The sequence below is a fragment of the Canis lupus genome, chromosome 30, assembly GCF_003254725.2.
Source record: "Canis lupus dingo isolate Sandy chromosome 30, ASM325472v2, whole genome shotgun sequence".
NCBI lineage: Eukaryota > Metazoa > Chordata > Mammalia > Carnivora > Canidae > Canis > Canis lupus.
The window spans coordinates 39,363,649-39,382,397 of record NC_064272.1 but is presented as its reverse complement, the minus strand read 5'-3'; the positions used below and the strand labels follow the sequence as shown (position 1 = coordinate 39,382,397).

General features: G+C 35.6%; 1 protein-coding gene across 1 annotated transcript in view; it reads right to left on the bottom strand.

Moving 5' to 3' along the window:
- PEAK1 (pseudopodium enriched atypical kinase 1) overlaps positions 1–18,749 on the bottom strand; it is a 293,402-nt gene that overhangs the window by 89,252 nt on the left and 185,401 nt on the right. Inside the window, 1 exon segment of the mRNA XM_049104348.1 lies at positions 13,017–13,089. The gene's annotated coding sequence lies outside the window, so the exon portion shown is untranslated.

Sequence of the window (18,749 nt, the reverse complement as noted above, 5' to 3'; positions counted from 1 at the left end):
ACTGACCCCCACGAGCAAAAACGAACACTCAAGGCCATTACTAATTAGATATGAAATTTTGCTTTACGCAAGTCACTCAAACTCTATAGGTCTTATGATACTTACATTTTTTAAATAAAAATAACCAAATTTTTTAGATTGTAAAAGCAATCAGAAAATAAAGATATGCAAACAAACAAGCAAAACCCCAAGCCCCAAATTTTACTATATACCCTTTTAGGTCTTCTTTTTGTAAAGATTAAATTGTACACGCACAGATACAAAGATGTATTTAACATAGTGAACATGCTGTCTGGTAACATGAATTTTAAAGCCTTTTTAAAGCCTTTCTGAAAATTTACAATCAAAAGATAATGTGAATGCAAATTTGGGTTAAAATGCCAATTTGAATCATTCAAACAAATTTAACAGTGGGAGAAATAAAGTTGCAGTCAGAGTCCTTTAATAACCTCAAACAATTAAAAGCATTTCTCATATATAATAAGAAACAACTCTTCTCTATGGAAATAATTATCTGGCAAGATTATCTATTCAGGGCACAGCTGAAAAATAGACAAGGTAGGAAAGAGCCTTAGGGTCTCATTCTTAGACTCTTTACTCTTGTTTTTGACAAATTTAATTTGATCAATTCAGATCAGTTTTGTTGGTATTGTTGGTACAGAAATAAAACTGAACGCTCTACTTATAATTTGACGAACCCTAATAGTCTCTCTCGTGCTCCCCTTGATTTATGCAACCTCTATCCACTTAACTATTAGCTGAGATAATGTTAATTTGAGTGGAGATATTTATGTCCCACTGCTTCCCCACAAAGGTGCCCAAATGCCCTTTCCACTATTACTCTTTTAAAAAGACTCTTTTCTAATAATTCCTTCTGTGATCCTGTCTATTCCCAAATATGTAATATTTGGGAATAACTTCCCAGAGCCTGCACATCTTGTGCTTTGATGCTCCAGACTTCAGTTTCCAACTGCCTACTAGACCTCTCTAAATAGAATTACCTTTCCTACAAAATGTGCTCCACCTTGTTCTAGGCACCATTAACAATTAATGGTACCACAATACTGGCAGACATTCAGGCTGGGTCAGTGTTGACCACCACCCCTCCCCCAAGTCCTTCTTGTGCTATATTCAATTAATTGACAGGCTCTGTCCCTCCAATCCGTACTCTCTCTTTGACAACTCTAGCCATCACTTGAATCCTCAGTTTCATCACTTTTTGTACTGGGATGGTATCCTGTTATCTCTTAATTCCTCTAAAATACAGTTTACTGCTCTACTTCTTCATGCAATCAAAAGTGGTTTTCAGTTGGCTCTATAATACATTTGGACTCCTTAAGACAAAACATAGTGCTCTTTCTTTTGTGCCTGATACTGGCTTATCATTTTTTAAATTATCATTTCCTACATGTCTACCCATATAACAACTGTTCAAAATTCTATAAAACTTTCCACGTTTAGTCAAATGCCAAGTCCCCTGTGAAGCTGCAGATCTTCCTCTTAAAATTAACTGTTTCCTCCCAATAATTCCCATCACATGGTACTTAGGCTGTCTGTATACAACTTCCTCTTTCTCACTTGCTAGTCTCAGCTTTTTTTTTTTTTTTTTTTAAGATTTTATTTATTCATTCATGAGAGACACACAGAGAGAGAGGCAGAGACACAGGCAGAGAGAGAAGCAGGCTCCATGCAGGGAGCCCGACGTGGGACTCAATCCCGGGTCTCCAGGATCAGGCCCTGGGCTGAAGGCAGGCGTCAAACCGCTGAGCCACCCAGGCTGCCCTAGTCTTAGCTTCTTATTCAGCTTTGGCACCCATATACTTCTCAGACAGACAAATAATGCTTTTATTATCTGGTTTCACAGACCTAAAAGCTTAAAATGGGACAGAAGCGTTCAGACAGAAATGGCAAGTGACAAGCGACTACCTGACTGCAAATGGATAGAAAGAAAAATACAAAAACTTAAGAGTTACAGAAAGCATCTCAGTGTGGGACAAACAGCCCAAATCCCATAAGAGCATCACTGCACTTTTCCAGAATGGCACCATGACTAACCGTGACTCTAGCAAGATATCAAGAAAATGTTAAATTATGTTGAGTATCCTATGTAAAGAGGGAAGAAAACAATACAAGTGTGAAATGTTTTGGAAAGATTTTCATACAAATGGTTTTATTATTTAAAAGTTTAATTATAAAATATATCCACATTATGGCAAATTTGGAAAACAAAGGTAGATAGAGGTTGAAAAAGTACCCAAATCTTAATATGCATTTTAAAAAATGTAGATTACATAAACACCAAATGATTCTTCTAACTAAAACATTTTAATGTTTAATGAGCTTGAGCTCACAATTATCCAGAAAATTTGGCCAATTAGAACTCATTCTTTCAAAGGACACAATTTTTACTGTATCAGTACATAAAATTATTCCTCCAACTCTTCTATTTTAATGTATGACTGGAGAATGATGAGATGGGAAGGAGAGAAAGTGAGAAACAAAAAGACAAAAATGGAGGGTGAAAGAGAAAGAAAGAATCCAAAATAAAAAGTTGGAGGACAATCATGACAAGTGAGAGGAAGAACAGAAAAACAAATAGAGAAAGCCCAATGTATGAGCAGACACATTCAGAAAAAGGACAGCTCTTCTTTCATTTTCTCTTCTCTTGACTTCCTTTGTTCTAATTGACTTCAGGCTGATGTATGTACCCTTAGATGCATGCTGAATTCCAATGAGGTCCTCCTGCACGTATACTTTATACCAACACAATCCATTTAAAAGGATTTTAATTGGTGTGCACCATTCCCTGCAATTTCAACATTTTAAAAATGAATAGTCTCACTAAGTACCAGATGGTGACATGTACTAATTAATCAAGCCTATTCAATGAATAAGCATATTAAAATGAATGCACCTATTAGACATGTGTTGCGGAAGCCCCATCCCGAGGAAGCCTCCCCTTAAACTGAGTGTCCACGGAAGGTGCAGATTCACTGTGCAATACTCACAAGTGTCTCCCACAATCATTTGCAGCAACAATACCATCACTCTTGCACCTCCCTCTGGATCAGCCAGTATTTCATGCTAATAAGCCTGTGAGCCCTGCTATTGCTCTATAATCTGTCTAACTTTTATAAGCAAGAGCCAGTCGAACTCTGGGTCTACCATTTTCCTACCAAAGACAAGATTATACGAACTCTTCAGGGTCATTTGTTAAATGGACAACAGGTGAGGGTCAATGATCACATGAAGCTCCTGATCCAGCTCTCTTCCTCCCCAATTTGCCTGTCAAGCAGTAGCCTTGACAACACTGCTAGTTTAGGGAATAATATAGTGCAAATGGAAATCCCACATGACAGGTTGCCATGCTCTGATTTTCTTTAAATATTGTGGGCACTGGAGAAAAAGGTATAATCTACTGGAAGGTCTTATTTATATCTTATCTTATCTTATTTTATTTATTTATTTATTTGATACACACACACACAGAGAGAGAGAGAGAGAGAGAGAGGCAGGCAGAGGGAGATGCAGGCTCCATGCAAGGAGCCCGATGTGGGACTCAATCCCAGGTCTCTAGGATCACATCCTGGTGGCACTAAACCGCTGCGCCACCGGGGCTGCCCTACTGGAAGGTCTTAAAATACTCTACATATGTTTTTTGAAAGAGAAAGAGATCCTAGAAGCTTTTTGTTTTCTTAGCTTCTCATACTCATCACTTCTCTTTATTAACTTGAATCACCACAATTCCGAATGTATTCTAATAGTATAGAATTCCCCAAATCTATAAAGAAGATGTGGTTTATGTATACAATGGAATATTAAAAAAAAAAAAAAAAAAAAAAAAAAAAAAAAAAAAAAAGGAATATTACTCAGTCATTAGAAATGACAAATAACCACCATTTGCTTCGACGTGGATGGAACTGGATGGAGGGTATTATGCTGAGTGAAATAAGTCAATTGGAGAAGGACAAACATTATATGGTCTCATTCATTTGGGGAATATAAAAAATAGTGAAAGGGAATAAAGGGGAAAGGAGATAAAATGAGTGGGAAATATCAGAAAGGGAGATAGAACATAGAGACTCCTAACTCTGGGAAACGAACTAGGGGTGGTGGAAGGGGAGGTGGGCGGGGGGTGGGGGTTAACTGGGTGACGGGCACTGAGGTGGGCACTTGACGGGATGAGCACTGGGTGTTATTCTATACGTTGGCAAATTGAACACCAATAAAAAATAAATTTATATATATAAAAAAAAAAGAATTCCCCAAATCTCTCCAGAGTTACTGAGAAAGACTGGCTTCTGATTTATCGATGGCACTGAAAACTGAGCAGGTGACGTGGTAAAGAAGGGAAGCAGCAGCACACTACAGATAAAATACAGACCGTGGAGAAGAAGGAGTGTTGTGAGACATGGATGTTACCTGGCACCGAGCAGGCCAGGAGCAGCCTTAGCTCCCTCTCTGAGGTAATGACAAATGGCAGGGAAAATCAACTTGAAGAGAAACCTAAGAGAAGTCTAAACACGGTTATCCTTGGAGAAGTTAGAGATTACAGCAGAAAATGGTGCTTGTTTGTGATGCATGACAATGGTTATTGCTTAAAATCAATAAAGAATAAAAATCCAAAGAATTCATAGGGGAAGGTAAACCAATAATAGAAATGACAAAATTTGTAGTTACAGACTAGAAAAGCCTCCCTCATGACAAACATCATTTAAATTGTATTACTTTCCCTTGGCTCTTGCCTAAAAATGAGAGGTAGAATTAATTATTCAAGCAGAATTTAATTAATATGGACATAATTAAAAGTCAAATATAACAAGAAATCTTCATCAAGAGGTTTCTGTGCAATGATTCAATAGTTTTTTGAAATTTTCTATTACTTTAACAATTTTTGGTAGATTCCTATTACTTTTCCAACTTTGGTCCTGCCCTTATCCACTACCACCCTTAAATAAGAAAATATTTCAGTAGGATGTTCAGCAGACAAGTGGGTTCTTCTAACAGTCCTGTGTTCTGAGATAAGACAAAACTCAAGATGATAAAATATCAAAATCAACCACAATTTCCAGCCCAAATACTTAAAGCAGTGATTGGTACCAATGTAGGCAGACTAAGACTATTCTTTAATTACTCTGGAAAATAATCTATTATTAAATTATGAAGAACACAACTAGTCAATAATCCAAAAATCTAGGCAAAAAGAAAACACAATGCTTCTTGAACATAGAGGATGTGAATAGCTTAATGTGCAACTCCATGTAAAAGGGTACAGTACCACCCACTTTTATTTTATACGTAGTTCCAACTAGAAGGCTGAATTAATACTAAAGCTAGCTTCATTTGGAACAAATCAGAGTGTAAAATGCATACCAACTTTGAAGGCAGATGAGTCAGACGCATAAAGGGAAACACACAAGGTGAGCCAATATGGTGAGTATGAGACCTAACGCAGAGTTAAGGATTCTACTGCTTCTGTCTTTTTTTATTTTTAATTTCTCCCTCTCTCTTTTTTTTTAAAGATTTTATTTATTCATTAGAGACACAGAGAGACAGAGAGAGGCAGAGACACAGGCAGAGGGAGAGGCAGGTTCCATGCAGGGAGCCCAATGCGGGACTCGATCCCAGGACCCCAGGATCACACCCTGGGCTGAAGGCAGACACTCAACCACTGAGCCCCCCAGGGATCCCCCTTCTGTCTTTTTTAAAAAGACTTTCTCTCTCTCTCTCTCTCTCTGCTACTCCCCCTGTGTGTGTTCTCTCTGTTGAATAAATAAATAAAATCTTAAAAAAAAGTAAAAACAGACTCTGAATTAGCTTTTCCCAGATGATATGCCAGAAATAATGAAAAGACAATATTTAGAATATGCTAGATGCCATAAAGTATTCTCAATACTAGAAAGAGCCTTGATTGATGAATGGGTGGCAAAACTGATAATTTCTTCATGAAAAAACAGATAATGTCTATAAATGGGGAAAGAGCGGTATTTATATACAAAAGCTTACCAATTTACACAATAAAATTTGAGGGTAATATATAGATCTTTATGTTGAAAAGACAGAAGTGAAACCTCTTTTTAAGAATTTATTCCCTAGAGGGGCTCCCGGCTGGCTCAGTTGGTAGAGTATGTGACTCTTTGGGGGTAGAGGAAAGGAAAGAAACTAACAATTGTTGAGCTACTGCAGTCACTGTGCTGGAAACTATGTTATCACCTCATCCAATCCTCCTAGCCATTATATTGGAGGGTATCTTCTCCAATTTACAGATGAGGAAACTGATACTCAGTTGGTATAAAATCAGGAAGTAGTGGAGTTAATATTAGATCTCAAGCCTGTCTAACTCCAAACCCTATGCTTCTTAAAAGTAATGGCATTTGTAATGGGAAAGATAATATATTTTGCCCCAGAGGTGAGTTACTGCAAAGTATATTTCTACATGTCATAACTGTTTAAAGTTGATTTGCAGGAAAAGTACCAAGAAACAAGAAACTTAGCCATTTCCATAACTAACAGGATATAAATGAATTCAGTAAAGTTGCAGGATATAAAATTAACACACAGACATCAGTTGCATTTCTACACACTAAAAACAAAGCAGAATGAAAAATTAAGAAAATAATTCCAGTTACAATTGTATGAAAAAGAATAAAATACCTAGGAATAAACTTAGCTAAGGAAGCGAAAGATCTGTACTCTGAAAACTATAAGACATTGATGAAAGAAATTAAAGATGATACAAATGGGAAGACATTCCATGCTCAAGGATTGGAGGAATCAATAACGTTAAAATGTCCATACTCCCCAAAGAAACATACAGATTGGGATCCCTGGGTGGCACCGTGGTTTGGCGCCTGCCTTTGGCCCAGGGCGCGATCCTGGAGACCCAGGATCGAGTCCCATGTCAGGCTCCCGGTGCATGGAGCCTGCTTCTCCCTCTGCCTGTGTCTCTGCCTCTCTCTCTCTCTCTCTGTGACTATCATAAATAAATAAAAATTAAAAAAAAAAAGAAACATACAGATTCAGTGCAATCTCTATCAAAATACCAACAGTATTTGTCACAGAAGTAGAACAAATAATACTAAAATTTGTATGGAACCACAAAAGACTTGGAATAGCCAAAACAATCTTGAGAAAGAACAAAAAACTGGAGGTATCACAATTCCAGATTTCAAGATTACTACAAAGCTGTAGACATCAAAACAATATGGTACAAAAACAGACATCCAAATCAATAAAACAGAATTGAGAGCCGAGAAATAAATTCATGTTTATATGGTCAATTTATCTATGTCAAAGGTGGCAAAAACCAAACCAAACCAAGCAAACAAAAAAAAAAAAAAAAAAACAAAACAAAAAAAAAAAACAAAAACAATGGGGAAGAGAGTCTCTTCAATAAACAATGCTGGGAAAACTGAATCGTTACATGCAAAAGAATGAAACTGGGCCACTTTCTTATACTATACACAAAAATAAATAAAGACTCAAATGTAAGACATGAAACTATGAAGCTAGAAGAAAACATAGGCAGTAATTTCTTTGACATTGGTCTTAGCAACATTTTTCCAGATATGTCTCCTCATTAACAAGCAGAATGATGTAAATCACATTTGATTCTACTGTAAGATCTTTAAAGCATCTGTTAACATTAAAGTTTCTATTGACTGTGCTAGTTTCCTGGTTTATATGTTATCTTCTGTCTGACCAGCAGGTTTGAAATGAGCAGATTCTAAAATGAAGAAACAAAAACTGCCTAGATCCTGATTGTGGTTTTCAAACTTTAAAAAGTGAAGTTATTATATAGTCAGTCAGATAAAAGTTGTTTTTTAGAGTAGGGCTTCTTAAACTTTAATGTGCTTACAAAGTACATGGATATCTTATAAAAATACTGATTTGGTAGGTCAGGATTCTGATTCAGTATGTCTGGAGCCACAGACCATTCTTTGAGTAGTGGGTTTTAGTGTATGTATATATATATATATATATATATATATAAAGGATGGGGATGATTAAAATCTGGGAAAAAGGAAAAAATATCTGGGAAAATAGGATGCAAAGAAATCATTTCTATTGTTTACTGGATATGTAGCCAAAGGACAATACCATGAAGTTTTATTCTTATACTTTGTAGCATAGTCTATGGAATTAAAATCAAGAGCGTAAACTGAAAGAGCAAACACAATTTTGAGGAAGCTGGAGTCACTACCTATCTTTAAGACTAACTATAAAGCTATAAGAATTAGGGTAGTATGGTATTAGTGAAAAAAAAAAAAAAAACCAGACAAACCAGTGGAACAGAAGAGAGAGCCCAAAAATAGATCCATAGATAGTCAATTGACCTTTGACAAAGAATCAAAGGCAATTCAATAAAGAAAGGTAATCTTTGCCACAAATGATACTGAAACAACTAGACATATATATATAAAGAATCTAGACAAAGACCCATACCCTTCACAAAAATTAACTCAAAATTGAATATAAAGCCTAAGGATAAAATGCAATACCATAAAGTTCCTAGAAGATAATATAAGAAAAAAATCTAGATGGCCTTGCATTTAGTGATGACTTTTAAGATACAACACCAAAGGTACAATCCATGAAAGAAAGAATTGATAAGTTGAATTTCATTAAAATTAAAAACTTCTGTTCAGCAAAACGCAATGTCAAGCAAATGAGAAGACAAGCCACAGAGTAGAAGAAAATATTTGCAAAAGATATATCTGAAAAAGAAGTGCTATCCAAAAATACAAAGAACTCTTAAAATGTAGTAAGAAAATGAACAACACAACTAAAAAATAGGCATAAAATCTGAGGAGATAACTCACCAAAGACAGACAGCAAACAAGCATATGAAAAGATGCTCAACATGAGCATCTTGCCCCTTTGTATTTACCCAAAGGAGTTGAAAATTTATGTCTATACAAGATCTGCACACAAATGATAGCCACTTTATACATAATTACAATCAAGGTGTCCTTCAATAGGTGACTGGATAAACTGTGGTATATCTGCAAAATGGAATACTATTCAGAGATAAAGAGAAATGAGCTATCAAGCTATGAAAACAGGGAAGAACCATAAATAAACATTACAAATGGAAAGAAGCCAACCTGAAAAGGCTGTATACTATGTGACTCCAACTATGACATTCTAGAAAGGGCAAAACTATGGAGAAAGTAAAAAGATTAGTGGTTTCCAAGGATTTAGGGGGTGGAAGGTATGAATGGCTGAAGCCCAGGGAATTTTAGGGCAGTGAAAATCCAATGTAAACACACTCTGCTATACGCATGTGCCTACCACCTTCAATCTACTGTATTTTTATCCTTACAGCACCTGTTTACTAGGCTACTACTACTATATAAATCATACCTCTAATTCATACAGTAACAGCAATTATCATTTTAATAAAGAAGGATATGGGGGATTGAAAAGATCAGGTTTCTTGCCCAGGGCCACACAGCTCTGAAGCAGGAAGCCTCGAACCCAGTCCTGGCTCACTTCAGTTCCCACTCAATTCTTTTTTTTTTTTTTTTAATTTTTTATTTATTTATGATAGTCACACACACAGAGAGAGAGAGAGAGAGAGAGAGGCAGAGACACAGGCAGAGGGAGAAGCAGGCTCCATGCACCGGGAGCCCGATGTGGGATTCGATCCCGGGTCTCCAGGATCGCGCCCTGGGCCAAAGGCAGGCGCCAAACCGCTGCGCCACCCAGGGATCCCCCACTCAATTCTATTACATCATACTGTTCATACGCCTTGAGAACCACCACATGCAATTCTACTCTGTACTTTGCTACTTCCTTGGTTACGACCACCAGGAGCTTGGGGAAACGGCATTCCCAGTCTCAGCATTGTTACCACGGGACTCACACTGGCCGGGACTCACACTGGCCGGGCCCGTAGTTTCCTCTCAGAATGATGTCATTGTCAACTACTGTGTTCATCCTTCCTTCTACTCTTTTCAGTTTAACTGCTTCCATTAACTAGAAGACCTATGAATTTTATACAAGGTAGTACAGAGGTAAAAAAAACTCCTTCCTGCCCAAGGAAAAAAGCTAGAAAAATGACTCAAAAATCAAACTACTGTTTAGAATAACAGAACAAATGAAACAACAAAAATGGTGGATTATGGAATAGCTAAAGTCTAATATGTGAAATATGTGGAAATACCTGGTTTTGGTAAAATAGAAACATCTGTGAGAACTAGCCTACTGATGAAAAACTGAAGGAATGGACTAAAAGAGACAAGTTATGTGTCATTTATCATCTCCATTAATACTTCATATAGCAATTACAAAACACAAGCTCTATAAAGGACTCCTTTTAATTGTTATTTTTTTTGAAGTATTATCTTCTCTCCATTGCTACTATTTCAAAAAGAAAGTAAAGAGTTAAGTATCTACAGACTAGGGAAGTAAATTTACAGTACAGATTCAACTACTTATTCACTGGCATAATAGACAGGAAATACATGTTGAAAAAAGTTCTATAAATAGAAAATAAATTGAAACTGGATTTAAAAAAAATCCATTCTAAGATATCCTTTTTATCTCTCTCTTTTTAATGTAAAATGTACCCTTAACCATTCCATATACCCTCAACCACTGAGTCTAAACACTACAGTAACAAGAGAGATTTTCAAGGTAGCTGAATAAAGTTAAAACTCTGCATCCATTATATCCTTAGCTTATTCCTTTATCCTTCAGGAAAAGATTTTTTTTTTTTTTTTAAAGCCAGAAAGTATCAAACAAGCTAACAGATGGCAAGTGAATTGAATCAAGTCTAATTTGGGTTGAATTCAAGTTTGATTATCTGGAGACATGAAAGCAATTTACCCATATTAGCATCAAATGCCTAATACTGATAAAAATGTTATGGAAGTACGATCCAACAGAGAGCTTTGTGGACTGGGAATTAAGAGCATCCCACCCCACTCCACCCCACCCTGGCTAACTAGTTTTAAAACTTTGGCAAAGTCACAGATTCTTTCCACCTCAGGATCTTTTATCTGTCTAATGGGATGACAAATCCTCCCTTGTAGGAGATGCTGAGGATAAAGTGGAATCTCTGAAAAAAATTCTCCTTTTCTGGGTGTGAGGGTAGAAAAATGGACCCACAAAACATTCACATTCAAATCCCGGGAACTTGTGAAAATGTTACCTTATAGAGCAAAAGAGGCTTTGCAGATGTGATTAAATTAGAATCTTAAGAGATTATCCAGGATTATCTGAGTGGGCTCAATGTAATAAGTAACAAGCGTCCTTAAAAGTGAAGGGGTGGTTGTACGAGGTCAGAGTCTGAGTGACTTGACCGGCCACTGCTGACTCTGAAGATGGGAATGGGCCACTACGGCAAGGGCTATGGGAACCCTCTAGACGCTGGAAAAGGCAAGCAAAAGAATTCTCCCTTGGAGCCTTCAGAAGGAATGTAGCCCTGCCAAAACCTTGATTCTAATGTCAGATTTCTGACCTCCAGAAATTTAAGATAGTAAATCTGTGCCATTTTAAACAACTTAGTCTCCTGCAATTTCTTACAACAGCAATAGGAGACTAATACATGGAGTTCTATCTCAGCTTTGACACTTACCCTGGCTATATATCCTTAAACCAGTTACTTATGTTTCTGAACTTTAGTTTCCTTATCTGTAAAATGGAGATTAAAATGAGCAGGTTGCTAATATAGATACAATATTAATTTAATATGTAATTATATTAATATATACATTTATATATCAAATATATGTTTAATATAGATATCAAATAGGTTAGGTGCTACTGATTTTTTTAAAAGTTAGCTTTTTTATTTTTAACCACTTATACTACCCTAGAGTGATATAATGTAATTATTTTTACAAAACCTACAGGTAACTCATAGTTTTCATATACAGAAGAAATGTGCATTAAAGTATCCAGTTATCACTAAAGTTATTGGTAATATGTTGATTTGGAAGTCACTGGTTCATTCTCATAGACTGTAAGACTGAAGTTCTTTTAGATCTCAAAGTTTCCAAAGGGAAGAAGCAATATGTGTGTAAAATGTTTTAAGCCCAGCTTCTGTAACCAGTGTAAAGTCAACATTGCATTGATTTCATCCTTAGGTTATTTCTTTATCCTTTAGGAAAAGGTGATTTTTATGCCCCCCCCCCAAAAAAAAAAGTTCTTTTTTAGTATTTAAAATTTAAAGACAGGAAATTTTAAGAAGACAGATCACTATAGTCCCACCTCTTTATTTTACTACTAAAAAAAGAGTAATTCACAAGGAAGTTAAATGATTTGGTTCATCATCAATATGCAGCCAGTTCACATCAGAGATGGATTTTCTATTTCCTGGGTAGAAAGCTTTTGGGTTTTCTACTTCCAAATCTGTGCTATTTTGTTAAAGTAGGAATCCGTAATATGGCCCATGGGTCACATCTAGACAGCCAACTGTCTTTTTGTAAATAAAGTTTTATTGGACACAGGAATACCCATAATTTGCTTATTTTCTACAGCTGCTTTCCTTCTACAAAGGCACAACTGAATAGCGGCAATAGACTGGGCCACCAAAAGAGGTGTTAGGTGGCTGAGCTAGGAGTTTAGGTCTGGCTTCTCAGTCTCTAAAATTCTCTTTTTGTTACTTTTCCTACATTTTATAACATTTTCAGATTCAATTATCTCTTTTGTATACTTCATATAGCACTATGTGTCTCAGTGGAGTACATGTTCAAAAATGTTGGATTCAAAGCTGTTTTTGAGAAAATTAAAAACTGGTCTTCTTTCAGGTACTTTCCATGAGGGAAGTGGAGTAGCCCTAAGTTTGGACAAAAAGATAAATCAGGCTCCTAAAGATTTTACAAATGGCAATTTTGCCATTTATACAAGTCTGTCCCCTAGATTGTGTGGATTTTCCCTGGACTCGACAATACAGAATACAGGCATATCTGAGACTCATGAGAGAATCTGATTAAAAATTGATTAAATACAGTTTATTCTAAAAGTCTGCTTGCTGCTATCTGACAGAAGTCAAATATTTCAGTTACCTGTTCCTTTTGGTAAACTCTCAACTTGTGTGCAGATCATCAAACAAACCAGGGCAATGTTATCCCAAAAGTCCTGTGAAAAGGTCATCAATGAATTCAAATTTAATGTTATACATCTGGCTTTTTATAGAAAATAATATGAGAAACATCTAATCAGAGAACATTTTTAGTTCTTTTACAAAGTACCAAACTGAGTTATTTCAGTTATCCCAGTGTCCCTTCATCTAATATCTCCTAGAGTTTAGTGCTAGCAAAAATAATTTTTTTCATTCATCAGCAATGAGATACTTTTTTTTTTTGTTAATGAGACACTTTTTAAAGGAACACATAAACTTGGAATCTGGGGTGGGGGAGGAATTCATTTGTTGTTTAAAGGAAACTGCGAGAGATCATAATTCCCTATGCTGAATGTATTTCTGAAGTATACATTTGCAGTAAAAAAAAAAAAAAAAAAACAGTCTGAAATCTAATTAATTGGAACCCTTCATTAAATGGAATGATGCTTTCTATCCACTGCTTTTGAGAGAAAAAAATAAATAGCAAGATAAGCAAAAATTAGGCTTTGGAGAATCCAAGATGAAATTAGAAATAATCCCTGCCCCCAAAGAAATAAGACTAGCAGGGGAGTTGAAATATACAAAATGACAACATGAAAACAGCATCCTAAGAGTTAGAATTCTGGGAGTTCAAGGAGTGAAATAGTGCTTCCAACAGAAAGAATAAAGGAAGTTTTTATAAATAGGTGGCAAAACCTAGGCTTAAGGGATGAATAGGATTTATTTTTCTTTCTTCTTAAAGGCATTATTTGCAACAGTAAAATCAACCAATTTTAAATGTACCGTATGATCATTTTTGTAAATTGCATACAACTGTGTAATCGCTACAATGAAGATACAGATCTCAAAAAAGTTCTCTGTCGCACTTTGCACTTGCTCCTTTCCCAACTCCTGGCCCCCAAAACTTGCTTTTAGTCACTATAGATATTTCTTTTCTAGAATCTCACATAAATGGAATCATACAGTATGTGGTACACTTGAAACTTGAGCAACACAGGGGATAGGGGAGCAGACACCCCATGCAGTCTAAAATCTGCATATAACTTTGGATTCCCTGAAACGTTATGCTAATAGCATACGGCTGATCAGAAGGCTTACCGATAACATATGTATTTTGTTTTTGGTACGTTATATATATTATATATTGTATTCTTCTTACAATAAGGTAAGCTAGAGAAAAGGTTATGAAGAAAATCATAAGGAGGGACGCCTGGGTGGCTCAGTGGTTGAGCATCTGCCTTCGGCTCAGGGCGTGACCCTGGGGGTCCTCGGATCGAGTCCCGCATCGGGCCCCCTGCAGGGAGCCTGCTTCTCTCTCTGCCTGTGTCTCTGCCTCTCTCTGTGCATCTTATGAATAAATAAGTAAAATCTAAAAAAAAAAATATATATATATTTTAAAAAGAAAATCATAAGGAAAAGAACAAATATTTATAGTACTGTATTTATTGTAAAAAAATTGCATATAAGTGGACCTTTCCAGTTTAATCCTGTGCTCTTCAAAGTCAACCCTGTGTTTATGTTTGATTCTCTCACTCAGCACATTGTTTTTGAGATTCATTCAAGTTATTCTGTATATTACTATTTGGTTCCTTTTTATTGCAAGTAGGATTCCATGGAATGGATATAAGACAATTTGTTTATTTGCTCACCAGAATAATGCTGTTAGAAACACTTGAACACACTTGTGGGTGGGCATGTATTTCCATTTTACTTGGGTTAATTCCTTAAAGTGGCATTGCTAGGTCTGACCGTGAACGTGTAACTTTGTATGGCGCTGCCATATTGTTCTCAAAATGGTTATGCGAACGTGCTGATGTGCACCCACTAGCGATGCATGATAGGTCTAGCTGCTCCACAACTTCATCAACACTTGGCATTATTGGTCTTTTTCTGTTACATGTGCATTTGTCAGATAGGTGATAAGGAGCTCTCCACAGGCTTAATAACCATTCATACATCTACTGTAAACCATCTCCTCTGGTCATTTGTCCATTTTAAAATTGAGTTGTTTGTCTTGAGTTGTAAAAGTTCTTTATGTATGCTGGATAGGTAATAAGTCCTTCATCAAATATATATTTTGCAAAAATATTCTTGTAGTCTTTGGCTTGCCTTTTTGTTTAAAGCATCTTACAAAAGCAAGTTTCTAATTCTGATAAAGAACATTTTATCAATATTTTCTTTTAGTTTTGCTTTTGATATTCTTTTAAAGAAACCTCTGCCTAACCCATGTTACAGAGATTTTTTTTTCCTATGGTTTCCTCTAGAAGTTAATTAGCTTTACCTTTTACATTGTAGGTTTACGATTTATTTTAAGTCCAATTTTAAGTATGGTTTGAGGTTAAGGTTCATTTCAGCCCATACAAATGTACCGTTGTTTGGCACTATTTCTTGAAAAGACTTCTCCATTGAATTACCTTGGCAATTTTGTTAAAGAATCAATTTATCATATGTGTGTGGATCTATTTCTGGATTCTTATTCTGGTCCATTGATCTATCATTTTGTCATGATCAGACTGTCTTGATTACTATAGGTGTTACAGCAAATCTTGAAATCAAGCAGTTTAAATCCTCCAACTTTATACTTTATCAAAACTGTGATACTTATTTTAGATTCTTTACCTATTTCTATAAATTTTAAAGCCACTTTGTCAATATCTTCAAAAAAGCCTGCTGGAATCTGACTGAAATTACATTGAATTTATAAGTCTATTTGGGGAAGAATGACATCTTAACAATATTTAGTCTTCTGATTCATAAGCACAGTATACTGTATTTATTGAGATCTTTAGTTTCCCACTGCATATTTTGCAATTTTTGGTGTAGACATCTTTAATATTTTTTGTTAAATTTATCCCAAATATCTTGTTTCCTTATGTTACTGTAAATGGAATTAGTTTTAAATCTTTATTTTCTAATTGTGTACTGCTAGTACATGGAAAGAAATTGATTTTTGTATATTTATGGACTTAGTTTATTTTTTAAGGATTTTATTTACTTATTCATGAGAGATACAGAGAGAGAGAGAGAGAGAGAGAGAGGCAGAGACATAGGCAGAGGGAGAAGCAGACTCCCCCACAAGGAGCCTGATGTGGAACTCGATCCTGGACCCTGGGATTATGCCCTGAGCCACAGGCAGATGCTCAACCGCTGAGCCACCCAGGTGTCCCAACATAGTTACTTAATTTATTTTATTTTATTTTACTTTTTAAATTTTTTAAAAATAAACTTAAAATCTTACTAAATTTATTTATTTAAAAAAAATTCATGTGGTTTTTCTACCTACCTGATAGTAAGGCCAGTTTTGAGTCTTCTTTTCCAATCTGTATGCTTTTAATTAATTCACTTTCTACTTTATCACACTGGTAAGATTTCTAGAAAATCATTATGAAAATGGTGACAGGGAAATCTGGGTGGCTCAACAGTTGAGCGTCTTGGCTCAGGGTGTGATCCCGGGGTCTGGGATTGAGTGCCACATTGGGCTCCCCATAGGGAACCTGCTTCTCTCTCTGCCTATGTCTCTGCCTCTCTCATGAATAAATAAAATCTTAAAAAAAAAAAAAAAAAAAAAAGAAACAAAAAAAAGAAAATGGTGACAGAGGACATCCTTGCCTTGTTCCTGATCTTAGGTAGACAGCACTAAGCCATCCATAGTCAAATATGATGCTTATCTGTAAGGTGGGCTTTTTTTTTTTTTTTTGGTTGTATGTTGTTTTTTGGTAGATAACCTCAAACAGACTGAGAAAATTTTCTTCTAATACTACTTTGATAAACATTTTTATCATGAAAAATGATAATTTTTTTGTATTGAATTTTGTCAAATGTTCTCTCTGAATTTATTGAAATGATTTTTTTTCCTACATTGTATTAAAATGGTGAATTATATTGATGGGACTGACAGATGTTAAACCAACCTTACATTCCTAGGACAACTATACTACCCATTTAAAAAAAAATGTAGTATTCAATTAGCTAGTATTTTGTAAGATATTATGCATCTATTTTCCTAAGGAATATAGTTCCCTTTTCTTCTATTTCTGTCTGATTTTGGAATTAGGGTAACACTGTCCTCATAAAATATATAGGAAAGTATTTCTTCCTTATCTATTTTCTGAAATAGTTTTCGTAATATTAATTTTTTTTCCTTAAAACATTTGATGCAATTCACCAGTAAAGCTACCTAGCCCTGGGAGATTTTAAATCACTAATGACATTTCTTTAATTGTTATATAAGTAGTTCCAAGCTTTCTATTTCATTTTGGACCAGTTTTGGAGGTTTAGGTCTTTAGGTTATCAAACTTATTGCATAAAGTTTCTTATAATATTCCCTTATTATCCTTTTAATGTCAGAAGTGTCTAGAATCATGTCCCTTCTTTTATTTCCAATATTGCTGACTTGGATCTTCTCTAATGACTTTTCCCCCCAAAGCACCAGCTTTGGATTTCATTGGTTTTTCCTCTACATATTTTTTTTCAATTTAATTGATTTCTCCTGTCATTTCCTTGTTCTTATTTTGTTTAGTTTATTTTTCCTTTTTTTTTTTACTTTTTTAAAGTATAAGTTAAGATGGGTGTTTGGTACACTTACTCTAAGAAGGGCCTTGGGTGTTTGGTACACTTACTCTAAGAAGGGCCAGGTAATAAAGACCATATGATTTCTGGATACAACTCTGCCATTAGAATGGGAAAGCAACCATAGACAATACGTAAACAAATGAACATGATTGTGTGGCCACTCCTGAAAAACATTATTTATAAAAACAAAAGAGCAGTTGGATTTGGCCCACAGGACATAGTTTGTTGACCTCTGGCTTAGACTTTTGAATTGATGAAATCTAGCTTATTAATTTCTTTAAAAATATTTTGTGCTTTCTGTATCCAATTTAAGAAGTCTTCAACAAACCAAAGGTCACTAAAATGTTCCCTTATGTTTTATATTTTTAGCTTTTATATTTAGTCTTATAATCCATTTTGAGTTAATTGTTTTACATAGTATGAGGTAGGAGCTGAGGTTTTTTTCTTTCTTTGTGCATAGCTGTCCACTTCTTCTAGAAACATTTGTTGAAAAGCTTCTCTTGTGCCCAATGAATTGCCTTGGAACTTTTGTTTTTTAAGAAAATCAATTAACCATATAGGAGTGGGAATAAGGCTGCAGCCTTTATTCTTTTCCACTGATCTACCTGTATCTTTTTACATGGTATCACACTGCCTTGATTACTGTAGGCTGTATTAAGTGTGGAAATCAGGCAGTCTAAGTCCTCCAACTCTGTTCTTTTGCAATGTTTTTTGGCTCTTCAAGTCTCACTATAAATTTTATTTTACTTTATTTTATTTTTTTTTTAAATTTTTTATTTTATTTTATTTATTTATGATAGGCACACAGTGAGAGAGAGAGAGGCAGAGACACAGGCAGAGGGAGAAGCAGGCTCCATGCACCGGGAGCCCGACGTGGGATTCGATCCCAGGTCTCCAGGATCGCGCCCTGGGCCAAAGGCAGGCACTAAACTGCTGCGCCACCCAGGGATCCCCTCACTATAAATTTTAGATCAGCTTGTCAAATAGATCATCAATCTGAGACCTTCTTCTTGCATAATATAGGCATTTAAAGCTAAACATTTCCCTCTATATACCACATTGGCTGCAGCCCACAAATTCTTATATGTTGTATCAATTTAAAATA